The sequence below is a fragment of the Protopterus annectens genome, chromosome 4.part0 (assembly GCF_019279795.1).
Source record: "Protopterus annectens isolate FY-2018-M chromosome 4.part0, PAN1.0, whole genome shotgun sequence".
NCBI classification, from domain to species: Eukaryota; Metazoa; Chordata; order Ceratodontiformes; family Protopteridae; genus Protopterus; species Protopterus annectens.
The window spans coordinates 6,638,853-6,651,140 of NC_056733.1; the positions used below are offsets into that span (position 1 = coordinate 6,638,853).

The window sequence follows — 12,288 nt, forward strand, 5'->3', positions numbered from 1 at the left end:
GGAGCGAGTACAAGCTCTAAGCGTTGTCTGTTTATGTGAAAGCAAATCAGTAATGTAACTACTGACATCTTTTTTTCTTTTTTAACTTTCTAGGTTCAAAGCAGGTACCTTGGGTAGGCAGTTGAGATGGTAAGCATGGTCAGCGTTGATCCCACTATAACATAGCTCTGTCACATTGAAGTTAGCCCCCCCCCCCCCGTATAGTTGGCCTCATCCCATTCAGCTGTCTGCTGTAATCCCCCTTTGATATGAAGTCATCAGCCGCCACTGGTTGTAGCGTAGCATTGACAGGTCAGTCACCTTCTTAAAGTGGTGCTGCATGTTTGCCAACCTTTGTAGAAATACTCGCTGGGATATAAACTACTTGACTGACAGGCTTGCTGTTCTCCAATTTGAATTGCCCAGTTTGATATTGTTACTTTGTAGCTCGAAAAGTACATGTAGGAGGAGAATAGAACCGGAGGCCTTTATATGTAGGGACTCTTGTGGGCTGCGGGGGCATAGATGGGGGATCGTAGTTGGTTATGATACGATAAGGGGTTTTATTGATGATAGGTTGGACATGGAGGAGTTCCAGGTCATTTTATTATCTTAATGCGTTTGAAGTTGAAATCTTTTCAGTATGGAGACCCCATCAAGTGCAGTACTTTCATCTAGTGTGGTGGGCCTAAATGCGTGGCTTGCTTTGAACCCCTGCAGTAGAGTGCTATCATTGGTCTTAAACCAGGTCTTTGTGACAGTGCATATCCATGTTTTCCAGGATAAGGAATGCTTTTAGAGTGAGTGCTTTTTTTTTTTTTTTTTTTTTTTTTTTTTAAGGCTCCCACTGTTGAGGTGTAAAATCTTTATCTAGATTTTGTTTTAAGTTGGAAGCTTTAGGAAACTGGTTTTACACTTGAAAAAAAATGTGTGTTGAAAGTTTATTTTTTAAGCTAGAAGATGTGTACTGCATTTCTTTGTTGGTAAGTAATTGGCATATCATCCTGTCTTTTTGCATTTTTTTTTTTAATAGAAATCCAGATTGTTGAATCGATCAAAAGCAAAGCAGTTAATTGAGAAAGCAAAAGACCTGCAGAAGAACAAATCAAAATCACCTGGGAAGACATTGGTGCCATTGAGACGTTCATCACGACAACAGGCTCTTGCTGACAGAAAATCTTCTGAAGAGGTATATGCATGCCACCAGTACTGCACTGAAAGAAGTGATCCACCTGAGCACTTGTATTTGTATATTTTGTTTTTTTTCTGTATCTTTTACCCCTTCTGCTGTACCAGCCGTCTAGCTTCTCCTTGATGGGCTCATGCTGATTTATTCCATAGAAGTAGGAGAAAGTGCCAGCTGGGGGGATTTTTAAGATCCTGTGAGGGTGATCGCCATCTTGAGGAGCTGTCAGTCCCTGCAGACATCAGGGATTTTGCATCCTTGCCAGCACCACAACAACTGAGGAGATTTATGTATGTCCTAACCCCTGCCATTGGTGTTGACATGAGAATATGGAGTATGCATGCTGCTAGTCATTTGTAGTCTGAGAGCTACCATCTCTGGCTTGGTCAGCCCATTATCCTGTGTCTGCTCCTTCATGCACACAAGCTGCAAATTTAAAGTTGGGTCACCTAGGCCTTGGTGTGGGGGGGCTTTATCCCTCTATAGCACTGGCGCAGGCTTGTCACATTTGTTTGTCGTGAATGTTTGCCATGCCACCTCATTATCTGAAATGTGTCTCGGATCTTAAACTGATTTTTGTTTTTGAGACCTTAGTCATAACTGTGCCTCCCTCCACAAGTTAACACATGTTAAATTATCGCTTGCAACAGAAGAGTGAAAAATAATATCTCCTGTTTAACTGATGAAACATTTAGATATCTGCCAGTAACACATATAGGCAGGTTTGGAAGTAAAGCTGGACCATCACAGATGTTTGTTGCAGTGGTAGGGCTGGAACTTATAGGGTTGCTGTTGTTTTTTGGTTGGGTTTTTCTGTGAATTCTTTCTTTGTTATGATGACTACAAGCGAGAGAAAATAAAATTCAAAATTCTCTGCTGGAGCACTAAGGATATGGACGGTCTCTAGTGGTGCAGCTCACTAGCATTCATCCTAAGTGGACCCTTTTATACCCTGTCTAATAATGTACAGTGGAAGATGCATCTTCGGACAGACAACAGAGAAGCACTGGTTGCAAAGAACAAAAACAGCCACATATGTAAGCCAGGTCAAGTGACAACTGGGTGAATACTGCAGTTGTGGTGAGTAGGGTTCTAATGCAGCCTTAATGGCATGATTTGTCAGTACTGAGGGACTGATTAAATTATTATGGTTGTATAATATTTGTTCCCTTTTCTTCCCCTTATTATGTAGGTCACTGTCTTTGGGAAGCTGTATAAATTTCTGAGGGATATTTTCATAAAGCATCTGCCTTGTTCATTCGTATGCAGACTTACCTGGTAGTTAATATTCTCAGAACTTGCATGAGTACTTTTGTATGTATTACCTGTGCCACACTAAGAAAATTTGCATTACTAAATTCTTTAAAACAATTCTATATGGGATGTTTGCACTTTACTGATATTTGGTTTTTCTATAAAATATTAACAGCGTAGAAAAATCTGTATGGGAGGGAGAAAATGGCAGCCCCTTTTGTGGCAGTGGCTACTCTAGCTCCCAATGTGCGTATTGTTTATGTAAGATTGTGTCAAATTGTCATCCATTTGGAAGTCTGTTTTTGGCTGGTCTGGTGTGTGATGGGATGCAGCCTGGGTATCTAAGATGTACCGTTGTTAGATGGTTTAGATTGCTTTGTTTGCTTTGTGTTTTTTGGGGATCATTGGACCGGTCATGGCCATTTAGGCCTCAGGAGGAGAGTTGATCCGAGTGCAGGTGGAGGTGCTGATTGTGGATTCGGATTGGATTTTGTTGGATTGGAGGATTTCTGCTTTGGAGATAGTGTTGGAGGTGTGATGATGAAGATTGGGAGGTGACCATTCATCTGATGATGGCAATTCTGGCCTTCATGTTGTGGCAGTTTGCCATATTGCATGTTGTGGCAGTTTGCCATATTGCAGGTAGTGACTTTTGTCTGTCTTCCACATTTGATTAAATCCAAATTTCATTAAATCCAATTTTAACTTTTCTGTTGTCAGAGGGGAAAAGACTGGGACTGGAGTTGCCGCTTGGAGATGGTGTTAGTGGTAGTGAGGATGGTGAAAATGTCCATAGTCACTGTTATCGCCACTGTGATTAATTGAGCATGGTTATGGAAGCTTCTGTGCCTTAGACTCTTGTTGATGTACATTTGGTTCTGTGTTTGTATACGTTATACATGAGCTTGGGGAATGTCATTTTGTTCAACTGTGCCCTTTGCTGTATGGTCTGAATGATAATAAAGTTGATTTGACTTGAAAAAGCCATAAATGTTGCTGTTTGTTTTCAAGTGGTGGAGTGATTTACAAATTGTCCAAGAGACACTTTGGTTTTACAAGTTAGAAAGTTTGGCTGCTGTAGGATGTCTGTTGCAATTTCTGGGAATTAAGTGTATGACATTTTGACTCTTAAACCTGCGTTAATCTATCCTGTTTCATAACTGCACATTTCTGATGTTTGATGCCCCTGCCATTTGAGCAAATATACATTTGAGAATGTAATGTCTGCACTTCTGTGCATAAATCCACACCAGCGTGCATGTGCAAACACCTGTCTGTGCAGCTAATATTCCAACATATACATGTACATATGTGAACAGACACGCAGCCTGTGTGTTTTATGTGTAGCTTTAGGTTACCTAAAACCTGTACGTAAGCCTTGTTTCAGTTACTGTCTTCAAGTCTACAGTGTCTCTTTTTAGGAGACCTTCTACATTATGCATAATATCTTAGAATTCGCAGAAATTGATAAGTTTTCCATCTCGCCTTCGTTCTTGCTGTTTGGTTTGAAGCCGATCCTTGGCTCTGACTCAACCATCTTCTATAGCTCGAGAGCTGTTTACTGACTCGAGGCTACCCCTTATCCCAGCATGCCCAGCGTCAGCTACTCCGATCTCGTTTGCTGCTTCAGCTGCGAGGTTGCTTCCTTACTGGCTCAGGCTTAGTACAGTTTTTTCTATTAATATATTGTTGTTTATTCTTGAAAGTTTGTCAAGTATTTGTCTATTTTTTTGTCTAGATAATATTCCTTTATCCCTTATTGCGTTCTTGTGTATTTTAGCTTTGTTGGCCATCGCTCCATAACTCACAGGCCTTCTGTTCCCTTGAACTTGTTTAAATTAGAGTTCTCCCTTCTTCCTCCCCCTCCCCCCTAGGATAGCCATTTAAAGTAGAGGCTTTCCTTTCCTTCTGTTCCTTAACTGTAAAAAAAAAAAAAAAGTCTATTTGTTTCTTGTTTTTTGTAGTATAGCTTTTTATAATTGTTGTGGTTGTTACTATAATGTCTAACGATACCAAGGTATCTGGCTTCAAAAAGTGTGACTCATGCTGTCAGAAAATGTCTCTGGCAGATGGGCACACTAGTTGCATATATTGTTTGGGCGCTGTTCACCTGCAGGACTCCTGTTCTATATGTCATGCTTTTAGTCCAAGGGTCCTGCAGGAGCGCAAAAACAAATGAATCCTTCAGGGATTATTGAAGCCTCAGGATTCTCCGGCTAAAAGTACTCAGCCAGCGAAATCCCCGAAGTCTGTCCAGCCATCGGCTTCACCTTTGGAGCCGACTTCTTTACATGACCAACCAAGTATGTCGGTGCCGGCCTGCACCGACAAGACAACTCCTCCGTCGGCTCCATCTGCTAATTCGGAGCCGTCTCGGAGCCATAAGAGACTGACGTCTCTGTCCTTGGAGTCCATCCACTCGGCACCTCAGTCACCTTTGTTACAGAGTGAACGTAGCCATCATTCTTCCCACTCCTCTCGATCCTCTAGATTATCGGATCATGATGTGGAGAGAGTAGTAAGTAGGTTGCTTAAGTCACAGGCAAAAATTTGGTCCAGCCCACCTCAACAGGTATAGGCTCCAACCGCCTCTATTTCTGTTCCTCCTCCGACTACATTTAGCTTGGAGCTGGAGACCATGGATCCGCAGGTAGTAGAACTGTCGGCGCCGATCATCATCTCTCCTTTGGTTGCGACGTCTGCTCCGATTACCTTGATTGTACCTTCTATCGAGGGATCTGGGCAGTGAGGCTCTCTCTGCTTCGAGGGGGGGGGGGGGGAGTGGCATCGGACCCTTGCCCAACCCCGTTCTCCCTCTCGGAGCTTTGGTGCAGGTGAGCTCGGCTCCAACATCGGCCTCGGAGCAGTCACCCTCGATGCGGAGAAAGACTCCTGTTTCTTTGGAGCCAGAGCTTTCTCTGCCTAGAGGTCGGGATGCCTTTCGAGATCATGCGGAGTGTGCTGTCCCTCGAAACAGCTCTACTACCAGCTCCATGGGCTCCTCCCCCTGTGATGTCTGTTCCAACCTCTACTCCTCCTCTAGACTCCAAGTGTAGGGAACCTATGCCCCAGGACACCCCATTGGGTGATCCCTCTTCTTCCGAAGCCTCCCCGATCACTCGGAGGAGCCTCGCCGGAAGACGTGCAAGTGGAAGCACATAGACTCCCCTGAGTTTGTCACTTCAGATACAGACATGGATGAATTGGAAGGGTCCCCAAGGTCTCCCTCTGAAGATGTTTCCTTTTCGGACGTCCTTGAAATGCTTAGACAGGGGAGGGACTGGACTTCCCTAGCCCCTACCGAGAATGAGTCTGTGTACCTGGACGCATTTGGTTCCCGACCTTCCACCTCCTGGGTATCTCCTCCTTTCGATCCACTCATGTCTGTAGTGGCTCGAAAGGCTTGGTCACCTCCAGATTCTGTGTAACCTACTCTGAGGAGACCAAACAAATTTATTACAGCCCCCCAGGACAAGCAATTCCTCTCCAAAGGTGTGCCTGTTGATGCCATGTTGGTAGCAGCAGCCTCCAAGAAAGAGTTAGCAGAAACCTCCTCATCTGTTCATCCTCCGAACAAAGCCTCAGACGATGGACAGATATGGAAAGTGAATGTTTGCTTCAACGACCTTTTCAATGAGGTCCCTGAACTATCTATGCCATTTTACACGTCTTTAAAGGGATCTCCTGAAAGAGCTTGGAGATGCCCTTCAAGATCCTACAGCTGAGGGATCATCAGCCAAAGTAGCTTCTCAGCTTGTGACGCTTAATTCCATAGTCAACTCCTCCATGAGGCTGATTTCCTATGCAGCCGATGGAGCGAGCAGAGCCACAGGGACAATTGTGGGTCTCAGGAGACCTGCTTGGATGCGGCTGTGTCCATTTGCGGAACCCTTTTGAGCGTCCTTCACCAATACTCCCTTTGATGGCTCCTTTTTCTTTGGTCTTCAGGTCAAAGACACGTTGACCCGGTGTGAGCAGGAAGGCAAGACTCTCTCTGCCGTGAGAGTCCATTTTTCCACTCCTTCCAGACCTTATTCCAAGGGTCAGAAGAGCGGAAAGATGTGGTTCCGAAAATCCCAGTGACCCTTCTGACACACGTGTTGATTTTTTCCCCCAGGGGCAGAGGGGGAAACAACAATAACAAGATGCCGCCCTCATGGCAGAGGGGACTGCAAAACCCGGGTGACAGAGAAACCTTCTTTGCCAAACCCTCCCAGCATCCCTGAAGGGTTGCCCAACTGCTTACCTCTGGAGGCAGTCGGAGGAAGACTTTCGCTGTACCCAAAAGCCTGGCAAAATATAACGAGACAGATGGGTACTATCCATTATATCCAGAGGTTACAAAATTCCCTTCCATCAGTCCCCCATAGAATCAAAAAAGCCCATCCCAGATGTCCCACCCAATCTAAGGGATCAAGTAGTCACAGATGTTTCAAGACTGCTAGAAAAAAGAGCCATTCAAGAAGTCCCCGCAGACCAACTAGGATCCAGAACTTACTCGAGATTCTTTTTAGTACCAAAAAAGACAGGGGACTGGAGACCAATACTGGATCTCAGCAGATTGAACAAATGTGTACAAAAAGAAAAGTTCCGGATGGTGACACTGCAGTCCATTTTCCCTTTTCTTGGTCAGGACAATTGGATGTGCTCGATAGATATTCAGGACGCTTACTAATATATCAAGATGGACAGACGCTCCGGGAGATTTCTTCGCTTCCGGGTAGGGGCCAGTCATTACCAGTTCAGAGCTTTGCCCTTTGGTCTCACCTTACCCCCCAGGGTGTTCGTGTATGGCATTAGTCACGGCTCACCCTAGACGTTAAGGATTCCAGGTGTTTCCCTATCTAGATGACTGGCTCTTGACTGCTACCACCAGGTGTCAACTCTTAGAGGCACGGGATTATACAATCACATCATGCACTCAACTAGACATTACAGTAAATTTCGAAAAATCTGCCTTGTTGCCCTGTCAGTCTATCACATACATAGGAGCAGAATTAAACACAAAAGAAATGTTTGCAAGATTACCATAGGAAAGAGTTTCCACTATTCGTCAGCAAGTGTTAATTCTAATGCAGAGCAAAAGGGCTCAAGTCGGACATGTCCTCCAAGCTCTAGGCTCAATGGCAGCTGCCATTCTTCTTGTCCCATTAGCGCGTTTCCACATGAGAATCCTTCAGTGGCTTCTTTTCATGCAGTGGTCTTTCCAGGAACCACCCATGTCTCACATGATCCTAATCACCGAAACATGCAAAAGGCACCTTTCTTGGTGGATGGTCTCCCCACTAGTAATTCAGGGCAGACCTTTCATAAAACCCCCTCTGGTAGCCACAGTGACCACTGACGCCTCCCTGATAGGATGGGGGGGGGGCATTATCTAGGCAGGACAGTATAAGGCACTTGGCAACCTCACGAGTACCATCTGCATATCAATGTCCTAGAAATTAGAGCGGTTCTCCTACCGTTCCTGCAAGCCCTTCAAGACTCTCTTCCTTTCGGGACCATTGCAATCCAAATGGACAACATGTCAGTGGTGTGGTACATCAACAAACATGGCAGGATCAGGTTTTACCCCTTGTGTCGAGAAGCACTCAGATATGGCAATGGGCGATTTCCTCCCAACATTTTCTGATAGCAATGCACATCCCTGGGAAATCCAATGTTATAGCGGACAGGCTCAGCAGAGCTATCCTCATGCCTCACGAGTGGTCTCTGAATCAGGAAGTTCCGGATCTTATCTTCCGCAAATGGGGACAGCCTTGCTGCGACCTATTTGCCACTTCTCTCAACAACAAATGCAGCAACTAACATGGCAGGGTACATAACTACCTTTTATCGCAAGTATTTCACTTGCACTCTACATTTGAAACTTAGGTTAGTAAAGCTTATGCTGGACAATGTCATATGTTCACAATCAGACGACTTCTCTGTCTTAACCTTTTGCTAGTCTGTGTCAGAGCAAGTGTTCTGTTGTCTCTATTCTAGTGTCGGGGGAAAGTGTGTGTCTGCATATATGTACTCCTGTGAATGTATATACTTAGTGCACAGTGTTTATGCGTGGTGATATGTTTTTTGAGCATGTGCTTTTTCCTTGTAATGTAGATGTTGATTATCTCATTTACAGACACACATTAGAAATTTGTAAGGTTTACATCCTAGTACAAGGTATGTTGAAGCAAATAATTTGATAATCTAGTTAGTGGGTTGCTCTCTTATTTTTGTAAATCCATCTTCGTGGTGGTCTTGGTTATTTAATCTTCCATGCTTTTTTCAGGTGCATATAGTAGATGAAGATTCTGGCTCAGACTGCAAGATTGTCTCTGTCCAGCAGCAGAAGAAAAAAAAGAAGCTTCGATCCATAAATGATGTGTTGGGGAAGAGCATCGACAATGCAAAGAACTCTGCAAGTAGGTTGATCTGCATAATAAATCAGATCTATCAGAAGCTTTTTGTTAAAAATGGCTACTTTTCTCCAGAGTTATAGTTCATGCTGATATAGCATAGTCATGTATGTATGTTATCTATTTAGAGGAGGTGGCAGAAGTGGTGCTGCAAGTGAGGTGATTGCAGGTAGAGCCGCATGGGTAGAATGCTTTGGTTGTAGGAAAATTGAAATGGATATTGTACCGTAGTTTTGTATTACATTTCCTGATGACAAATGGAGGCAGTAAGTCTTTCTAGTTTGCTCTCAAGAACTTTTAACATAGCCTCCCCTCCATACTTTCCTTCTCCATCACACATTCATTTCCTAAATACTCTCTTGAATGCCTTCACATTCATTTCCTAAATACTCTCTTGAATGCCTTTGTGGATGTTTTCTAATACCACCCATACTACTAGTCAATTCTATAGGATCAGATTTCCTCCATGAGAAAGTACATTTGAAGAGCCAAAGAGCAGTAGAGATCTACAGTTTGCTGTCTGTGATCCCTCATCTCCTGTCTAAACTTCCTTTTCAGGATGATCCTTCTGTATTCCTCATATAATATCATGTACCTATATCCTATTGTATCATATCATATCTCACCCCAATAGCTCCCCTTTGTTATGGCTTTCTTTTGAACTCCTGACCGCAAGCTGACATCCCCCTCTTTGTGCACACAATACTTGAGGTGTGGCCCAACAAGGACTCTGATATTCCTGCATTAAATATTTACTGCTGGAGTCTTTCCACCAAAGTGTGCACCTTGGCATTATTTTTGCAGCTGAAATTGCCTTTTCTTTTGTCGATGGTCCAGTCTAGGTGTGAGTGACGCACACGCGCACTGGGTATTTTCTATTCTGTTGCCATCATTTCCCTTCCCTTCAAGCTGGTAAGTTTGCAACAGAGTGTTATGGACTTATGTTCAGTACTTTGCATTTGTCTACAGTGAACCCCAACTGCCACTTTCTGCCCACTTGCTTAGCCTTTCTAAATCTCTCCTTGGACTCTTCTTTACCCTCTCTTCTACTTCTGCTTTTAACTTTGTGTCTTCAGTGAAGAAGCTGATCTTGTTTCGTTGTTTTGTCAGATGTCTGAAAGAAACGGAACAAGTTTCTGGCCCAGGAATCACATAGAGTGTACTCTTATTCCTAACATTGTCCCCCTCATCACAACCCTCTTTGTTCAACATTCAGCCACTCACCAGTCCATTTCTTTTGGTCTTGGTTTTAATGCTAGTCTCCAGGTTTTCCCATAAGATACATGTACTAAACTGAATTAAGACCTCTGTTGCCTAGGTTGTAGACCATTTTGTTTTTTTTCCCCAAGAGGTCTTTGTATAATGTGTCAGTAAGAGTTGCCTGTCAGCTCCTCCTTGCTGTAAACCTGTATTGGTTGCTGTCCTGGTAATTGTTTTCCTTAAAGCAATCTGCCTGTTCACAATCTCTTACATTTTCTGTTAAGCTAAAAAGCTTGTAGTTTCCCAGATATATACCCTGCTTCCTTCTGCTCAAGTTTATTAGTTTTACTGTTTTTACAAAAGTCTAAAGGTTTAATCTATTAATATGTCAGAAAATCAGCCCTACTGGACAAATTGCTGCGGACCTTGGAAGGCAAAACATCTGGTTCTTATGCTGCAGACAGTTTCTTCTTTACCTTCTCTTCATAAATCCTAATATCTGTCCACTCTTCCCTACCTCCCTTTCAGCATGGCCCCCTCCTTTTGCTTTTCTTGGTGAAGCATGAAGCAAAACGTTAAATACAGCTGCTATTTCTCAGTTGTGTGTGGTTTCCCCTCCCATCTTTGCTCATCTTGGCCAATCTGTCCCTGTCTTTTTCCTTTTGACTCAGACAGCATTTGTTCCCCATTTTGACGACCTGGTGTCATTGTCCTTTCAGCTTGTTTTTGCTGCCTTTAACTTTTTCGCAGTCTTATGCAATGTCTCTTTCATCTTCCTACCCAGCCTTTTTATGCTGTATCCTTTTGCTGTTATCACTAGCTTCATGTTCCTTTTTTTGCTGTTTGGCGTTTTTCTTTTTATGTCTTTATCAAAGTCTTGACAGGAATGGAGAATTAAATATTGCAGACCACACCTTTTATTTTGGTGGGTGTGTGTCCTTATGTAATGTTCGTATGTAATGTGTGTACATCATTTTATATATATATATATATATATATATATATAAAATGTGTATGTATATATATATATATATATATATATGTGTACACATACACACACACTACATATATGCATTTATATACAGACGCGAGCACACACGTGTGTGTGTCTGTGTGTGTGTATACTACTTGTACCTGAAAATACGCAAAATGTAATTTAAACTGATTAACCTAAAAAGATAAAAAGGTAAAATACTGAAAAAAAGCAAAAGAATTTTTGCAGGGTTAAGCCCCCCCCCCCATATCACCCTGTTTTTGGGGCTGTGCCCCCTACCCTAGCTACATACACACAAACTCCAAGCTTCCACAATAATGGGAAAAAGGAAAATTCGCAATCCCTACTGTACTGTGATCTCCACTAAGTAATTCCTGCATTCTGCGAATATTATGACTAATCTCTTATGCTGGCTTTACAGTTTGATAACCTGAAAGTTGGACCAAAAAGCTGGTTCTTGGATGTGCAATTTGAACTTCATATGGTTGAAGACCATATGTTCGACTTTCTGAAAATCTTAATGAAATAAAACAAACTTTACGTTTTTGCAGGGGGGGGGGGCTGGCCCTCCTGTATCCCCAATACCCAGTGTAAATTATATATACCATCTCAGTGACTGCACAACAGTGGGGAAAAAGGGTAAATTTCCTAGTCCACACTGTTGACCGATCTCTTTACAAATGCTCCCAGTTTTTGGAAAATTGAACATATGGTCTTGACTAGATAAAGTTTAGTTTCCCTAAAATTCTATCATCTGGCATATACACACATGTATGTATGTATGGTTGATATAGATATATATATGTTTACTGTCATATGATCAATATCCACAACACATTCCGAGCCAAGACATTGACTCTGATGTTCAAAACGAAATGTTGAAAAGGTCATAATCTTGTAGACACACTTGTAATGTGACTTCGACTATTCTCAACATCCGTGGACTGATATTGAACACTGCATACCAAGAGATAACACTATATAGCAAGGGGGGCAAGCTCCCCTGCAACCCCACAGCAGATTAAATATTCCATCTCCAAGATCGCACAACAGTGGAGAGGAGGTCAAATTTCCTGACCCGCACTGTATAGTGATCCCGTCAGAAGGCTGACCACATGTGTAAATGCACAATGCATTTGCTAACCACGAATGAAGGTTCGACAACACTGGTTTAGCCAACCAAACTTCAGCATCCCGTGGCCATCAGACCGTCTCCCAGAATTATGATGGTAAACCCTATATATATATATTATATATATATATATATATATATA

General features: G+C 42.9%; 1 protein-coding gene and 1 long non-coding RNA gene across 2 annotated transcripts in view; both read left to right on the forward strand.

Moving 5' to 3' along the window:
* Window positions 1-8,825, forward strand: part of LOC122799157 — a 42,050-nt gene extending 33,225 nt beyond the window's left edge. The window contains exons 2-3 of the long non-coding RNA XR_006364431.1: window positions 1,013-1,168; window positions 8,694-8,825. This is a non-coding gene — a long non-coding RNA (uncharacterized LOC122799157). The remainder of the gene's footprint in view (window positions 1-1,012; window positions 1,169-8,693) is intronic.
* The window catches only part of ATAD5 (ATPase family AAA domain containing 5), a gene marked incomplete in the record, with an annotated part of 853,119 nt that overhangs the window by 152,108 nt on the left and 688,723 nt on the right, over window positions 1-12,288 (forward strand).